Source organism: Lynx canadensis, chromosome E2 (assembly GCF_007474595.2).
Source record: "Lynx canadensis isolate LIC74 chromosome E2, mLynCan4.pri.v2, whole genome shotgun sequence".
Classification (NCBI taxonomy): Eukaryota; Metazoa; Chordata; class Mammalia; order Carnivora; family Felidae; genus Lynx; species Lynx canadensis.
In genome coordinates this window covers 6,311,889-6,318,720 of record NC_044317.1, presented here as the reverse complement: position 1 = coordinate 6,318,720, position 6,832 = coordinate 6,311,889, and the positions used below count along the sequence as shown (strand labels likewise).

Sequence of the window (6,832 nt, the reverse complement as noted above, 5' to 3'; positions counted from 1 at the left end):
GGTCGAATTGTGTCCCTCCAAAACTAATCAAGAGTTTGGTCTTGGAATGGGACTGCGTTTGGATATACAGGGCCTTTGAAGAGGCGATAAAGTTACCGTGAGGCCCTTAGGGTAGGTCCTAATCCAACCTGACCGGTGTCCCTGTTGGAAGAAATTTGGACACCCTAAGAGACCCCAGGGTTGCATGTGTCCGGAGGGAACACCGTGTGAGGACACAGAAGATGGCCATTTGCACACAAGGAGAATGGCCTCAGAGAAAATCACTTCTGCTGACGCCTTGGTCTTGAACTTCTAGCCTCCAAAACTGTGAGAAAATAAAGTTTTGTTTAAGCCACCCAGTCTGTACTACTTCGTTGTAGTAGCTGGAGCAAACTCATCTGTCATAATTAATGACAGATAACAATTGTGATAAGAACCCTGTAAGAAAAATACGGGGTTCATGAGAGTATGACAAAGGCACCTAAGCCTTTCTGGCCTGGTAAAGCAGAGACTCTTAAAGGTGTGATGTTAAAGTTGAGATCTGCAAGAGGAGGAGCTGGCCCGGGGGAAAGCCTTCCAGTCCATCTTAGTTTTGTGCTACCATCACTCCCACACATCCATGGAACACATTTGTGGGCCTGCCGACAATACTGACTCCCATCTCGTTCATGTTTCCTTAGTGACCTATCTTGGGGTTACATATTCCAGGCCCCTTGGAGATGAACATACGTACCTTAGAAATGCCCACCAAGGCTGGGATGCTTGGGAGAGGCTTGTTTCGGCCTCCCATGAATCTCTTAGAGATAACATAACCTCTCCGCCCCACTTTTCAAAAAATGTTTGTTTATTTATTTTGAGAGAGAGCGAGCATATGTGTGTGTGGGGAGAGGCAGAGAGAATCCCAAGCAGGCTCCGTGCTAGGAGTGCAGAGCTCAAACTCACCACCTGTGAGATCATGACCTGAGCTGAAATCATGAGTCAGACGCTTAACCGACTGAGCCACCCAGGCGCCCCTCTTTCTCTTCTTGATACAGGTGGTGCCAACAGATCCTCTTAAGGATTATCTGTCAGCTGTGTGCAAGCTGTTTGAGGTGCATTTGAACCCTTTCATCTCAGTACATTGCTCTTCTGCATGTCCCTTCCCTTTATAAATTCAGTAGACTAAGGTCTGGATTTTGCAGAGAATAACTGTGCAGCTGCTGTGGGTCATCTTCTGCCCGATTCCACCTTGTCAGTAAGTTACCTTGAATAAAACTCTGTGAACTGTATGAAGTGGCCTGCTTTGTTTTCCAGTCTCAAAGTGCCTTCTCGGTTTGGGGGGTATACTTTACTGTCTCTCTTCCACCTTATAACATTTCGTCTCGCAGAACTGAAATTCTGTACCCATTAAACACTCTCCATTCCCTCCTCTCCTGTAACCACTATTGTATTTTTTATCTCTGATTTTGACTTCTGTTCAGAATTTTGAAAGTTCTTGGGAGCAGAGGTGAAGAAGTGCCCCAGTCTCCTGTCTGCATCCAGGAAACAATGCTGACTCTGAACTAGATCTTGAAGAATGAGCACATGTCTTGACAGCTTAAGAGGAAAACAGTTCCTGGCAGAAATAAGAGCATATATACATCAGCTAAGGGTGCTAGGAGCTCCACACCTTCCCTATGGACTTCTGTTGCACACCGGATTCTGATTCATTTTCATAAAACATTGTCTTCATCATGTCACTCTCCTGCTCCAAATTTTATAGTAACTGTTACTGTCTGAGAGATAAAGGTCAGATTCTTCAACCTGACACTCAAATTTCTACATTTTTATTTGACAGTGAAAATACATATAATTAAACTAGTCCCCAAAGTCTCTTCCCACCCATCAAAATGTAATGAGAAGTGATTTAAGAGTAATAGTGTAATTTTAACTTTGAATTAAACCACCTGACTGGGAAGATAACTCCTGGATCGCTCTATGTTCCTAAGTTCTGGAATACAGAGAATAAGTCTCACACTCAGTATGTGTTAACCTGTTTTAGTTACAAACCCAAGGAAATGTCATTTTGGGGAAGAGATTTCTATAGGTCTTCACACAATTCTGAATCCTTTCATCATGGAATTTGTTTGAAGTGTGAAAACTTCTCATTTCTTCCGATTACTGGATCCATCAGGAAAAGGTCCCTTGAGTGTCTTTGCTCTTGTATGTAGCAGATATTATCTAAGGCTGTACAGCACAATGTAGTAAGCCTACTTATATAGCTACTGAGCACTTGAAATGTGGCTGTTGTGACCGAGGAACTGAATATTTAATTTTAGTTAAATTTGAAAACTAACAGTGTAAAATATTTTCTCATTATACACATTTTATTGTTTTGGAAGGACTGCATTTCAATTTAACCTTGGAAAATTTAGTGTCCCAAGTTTAGGTGAGCTATACATGTAAAATGCATGTTGTATTTCAAAGACTTGGAACAACAAGACAAAATGCAAAATATCTTAATGTTGTTTTTCAGATTGATGACATGTTGAAATAATAGTTTGGATGTATTTGGTTTAAATAAAATCTAGCATTAAACTTAATTTCATTTGTTTGTTTTTTAATGGGGCTGTGATAAAATGTAAAATTACGTGGCTCACATTTCTCCCTCTCTGTTTCTCTCTTTTTGTTTTCTTGTTTGTTTTGCATGTACCAAAAATTGATAATGGCTTATTAAATAAAATGGGAATTTAGTAGAATGATACTGGGTAGTCCCTAGAAGTAATAACAGCCTGGGAACAAGGCCAAGTTAAAAGGTCAGAAACCAGGGCAGCCCAAGGATCTCAGAAGCAGGAATTAACTTAGTGCCCCCGCAAGAATGACAGACACCAACAGATTTCTCTGCTGTCAGGGCATTCAAGATGTCAAAGTCTAGGAGAGCGTCAAGGCCTGGTTTATAGTCCTTGCAGGACTATACAGAATGGAGGAGGGTAATTCTTTAAAGAAAATTTGGGTGCTGTAACCCAAAGAGATAATGTTTGTAACAGCCAAAACAGCAGTGTTAAGGACAAATACCTGTTTGAGGCAGGAAGGAAGAGGGTTCTATTGATGTAGCCCTGAAGGCCAAAGAATTCAGTTGGGAAACTCACATCCAGCATCAAATCTACCCTTCCTCATGTGCTCCTTCTTACTGCTCACCTGTTTAATAATCAAGTGTTTATTGGCCGCCTTTTATATGCAAATTGTGACTAGGTCAATGGGCCAAAAAAATCTCATTAGTATAATACATCCTTTCTGTTCTTACATTTAGTTGCTTGCCAAGTCCTCTATCAATTACTTATTTGTGGTTATCTTGGTTAAATTAGAATTTACTGCTTAAAGTTACCTTATAAGACGTCCAGGTAAGTAGTTCCTAAACATTGGTCAGATGTGGTTATAGAATGATCAGGAAAAATTAAAACATTTCAAAACCAAAAATCATTCCTTATTCCTGGATGGTTCTAATGATCGGGCAGGTTTTGGAAACTGCTGAGTTAGACGAATCTCCTAACTGTGTATACCAAATTGCATCAACTCAGAATTCAGGTTTGTGAACTTTGCATTTAGCTTTGTTTTTATCGTGCCCTAGTCATCCTTTCTTTTCCATTGTTACGAACCTATCCCTGGACTTACTGGCTAAATCTTACTACTTTATGATTGTGTGATAGCCATAGACTCATATTTTTTCTACCTCCTGTCTTTTTCACTCTTTAACAAATATTTTTGAGCATCTGCTTTGCTCCTGGCCCTTTGGTTGGTTCTAGGGAAACCACTCCTCCCCTGAGGACATGCCACAGGCAACATACAGGTCCTTAATACTGAGAAAGATGGGTTATGGCAGGGAAACGAATCTGGATTTGAGAACCTTGGAGAGCCTTTCTTGTGGAAGTGACATCTAAGCTGAGACCTCAGAGCGGGTTAAGAATATGCCAGACAAACAAGGAAAAGGGCCAGGAGTGAAGGAGTGTTTCAGTCAGGTGGAAAGGGGTTTGAATGATGCTTATTGTGTAAGTGACAAGTCTGGAGAGGCAAGGGCCAGATGTCTAAAGATCATATGTTAATTTGGTAGAATTTTGAAAGATGCTATGAAGCTAGTGTCTTAAGCAGGAGAATGACACTTCAAAATTGTACAATAGAGTTATGTCATTCTTGAGATCACTCTTGCTGAAAGTGGAGTAGGGAAATGGAAGTAAAAACAAAACAAGGCAGGGAGAAAGCCTGATCCTTAAGTCATCTCAAATATTCTCAAGATTATTACTAATTTCTTCTAGATTAATTTCTTACTTTAAGTAGTTAATCCTATTATTTTAGTAAAGGCTGGTGGTCAAGGCTTCCTCTGTCTTCTAGCCTTGTCTTCTAGCCTTCTAGCCTTGTCTCCTAGCTTTTTAGCCTTGTCTTGTATACCTCAATTTAGTGTCTTCTACCCAAACAGATCTAGACAGTGTGCCTATACACATTCCACATTTACCCAACGTGTAAATATTCATACTGCCTTTTATTTCTGGAATGATGCCTGGAATGCCTTTCAACTTTTCAAATCTTGCCCATCTCTGAACCCAATTCAGATTTTGCCCTCCTCTTACATCAACTGAAAATGATGATTTCCTTTTTCTTTCCAAATGCTGATAGGGCTGTTTTATAGTTTCAGTTATTGTTACCTAACATGATTGCAGGTGCTGGGGGACAGTTCTGAGTTTTATAGTTACCTGAATCTTTCACAGCTTCAAGCAGTTAATATACTTAATAAATACTTATTGAATGAATAAGTGAAAAACTGCTCTTTAAAATAGGTGAGACAGCATTTTTAAAAAATATTCACATTCTTTAATGTGTAAGCCCCAGAATACCTAACCAATTATATCTAGCTGAATTGACATTAAAAAAAATTTTTTTTTCATTTTGCAAAACAAAAAAATAATTGAAAGGCCAAGGATGTGGTAATGAAACCAGCTTATTTTCCTGTACTAATTCTATTCAAAATATTCTATTCAGTTAAAAGATACGGTATCTTTGGACTTTCTGTGGAAGTTTCCAAAGGAGCCAGTTGCCATGGGGATTATGAAGAGGAAAAAATTGAAAAAATATGACCAATTTATACAAATGAAACCAGTATGTCCAAACTTGGAAGACTTTTGTAAAGGACAGAAGAAGTTCTCAGAAAGAAAAAGAATGTGGAAATAAAATGTTAGGGGAACATGCTATGATTGTGGAAGTCAAGCCACAGCTAAGATGGACATTTATTTTTCCCCAAGGGGAAATTGTGCGTTGACTAATAATAAGGAGGAACAAAGGAAAGGTCTTAAAGCGGAGGGCTGGAGAGACTACATAGTCTTCATTTTTACCCATGGCAGGTTCTTCTTCCTCATAAAAAAGAGAGCTCTGGTTACAGAAGTCCAAGTCTGTAGTTGAAAAGGAGGCTGTTGGGAATTTGAACCAAACCAAACCATTGGCTCTCACTGTTTTATATCCCCTACCACTCTTAAGAATATGAGTCCTTTTTTATTTTACAAAAATAAAAAGCCCATTATTTTTCTTACAAGGATAGTTAATGTTTGTAGCCTTTCTGTTATTATTTGTAAATTTTGCAGACATTATAATGCGTTTTGCCTTTTGGAGGAATATTTCCTGTCACAACTTTAAAATTAGAAAACAAGTACCTACTCTCCTAGATTATTACCTGTTTGCTCTGAGTATGCCTGAAAAATCGATGGCAGGCACATTCAGCACTGTACCCTCACCTAGATGGCATTGGTTGATGGAGAGTGAATCCTTAATTCTGATGCTGCTTGTGAGTCTTTCTCTGGTGTTCTTGTCACAGTTGGCAATTCCTGGCCTAGAGGACATGAACAAGGCAGGGCAGGGGGTTTTGTTTCAAAAGTGAACAATTAAAAGAAAGAAAGGAAGTTCTGTTTTTGAATCCCTTTAAAGTATAAAAGATGAGAACTATCAATGATGTTTGTGATAAAAAGGAAAAGAATTAGATATTAGATTCCTTTGATTAAAAAAACTCCATCAGTTTTCCAAATTACAATGTATTAAAAAAGTAATATATTTCACTGTAGCCAATACAGAAATACAGAAATGTATTAAGAAAAAGTCACAGGGCACCTTGGTGGCTCAGTCGATTAAGTGTCCGACTTCAGCTCAGGTCATGTTCTCATGGTTCATGGGTTCAAGCCCCACATTGGGCTCTGTGCTGACAGCTCACAGCCTGGAGTCTGCTTCAGATTCTGTATTTCCCTTGCTCTCTGCCCCTCCCCTGCTCATATTCTGTCTCTTTCTGTCTCTCAAAAATAAATAAAAATTTTGAAAAAAGAAAAAAAAAAAGCCTTAGCTACTTTACTCCCCCAACTCCCATTGCTCAGAAGCAACTTCGGTTACATCCTTTGGCTTTAAAAGTTGGCAATAAAAACAAAACAACAAAAAACCTTTAAAAAAAACTTTGTATCTTTTGAATTGTTTTAAGAAAGAGATGTGGTTTTGATAGTAAGAAGGCATTGCAAAGTGTTATAATCTCTTTTCTTTGTCAGATATGCTTGCAGCTGTTTCTTTGTTTCATTGTTTTTCTCAGTTTCTGGAGAAGATTTGGCCATGACCTACTACCACCATTGGGTGGCAGCCTGAATTGGAACCCCTTAAGAAGTGAGTTCATCCTTGTCATTGGGTGATGTGCATTTCACCTTACAAATGATAACTTTGCACAGATGCTTTTAAATGAAGTGTTGAATAAAAATTTCCTCTTGTTTCGAACAAGAATGTGTGAGACAGCGAGAGAACACAGCAAAGGATATTCCTAGTGACCAGATGTCTGGAAGAAAATCCTCTTTTCCATTAAGCCATTTTGCTCTTGCACATC

The 6,832-nt window shown here is 38.9% G+C and overlaps 1 long non-coding RNA gene across 1 annotated transcript; it reads left to right on the top strand.

Annotated features, from left to right (window-relative positions):
* Positions 1 to 955: 955 nt before the first annotated feature.
* Positions 956 to 2,540, top strand: LOC115503168. The gene is made up of 2 exons (XR_003965308.1): positions 956 to 1,213; positions 1,440 to 2,540. It is a non-coding gene; the product is annotated as an uncharacterized LOC115503168 (long non-coding RNA).
* Positions 2,541 to 6,832: the final 4,292 nt, after the last annotated feature.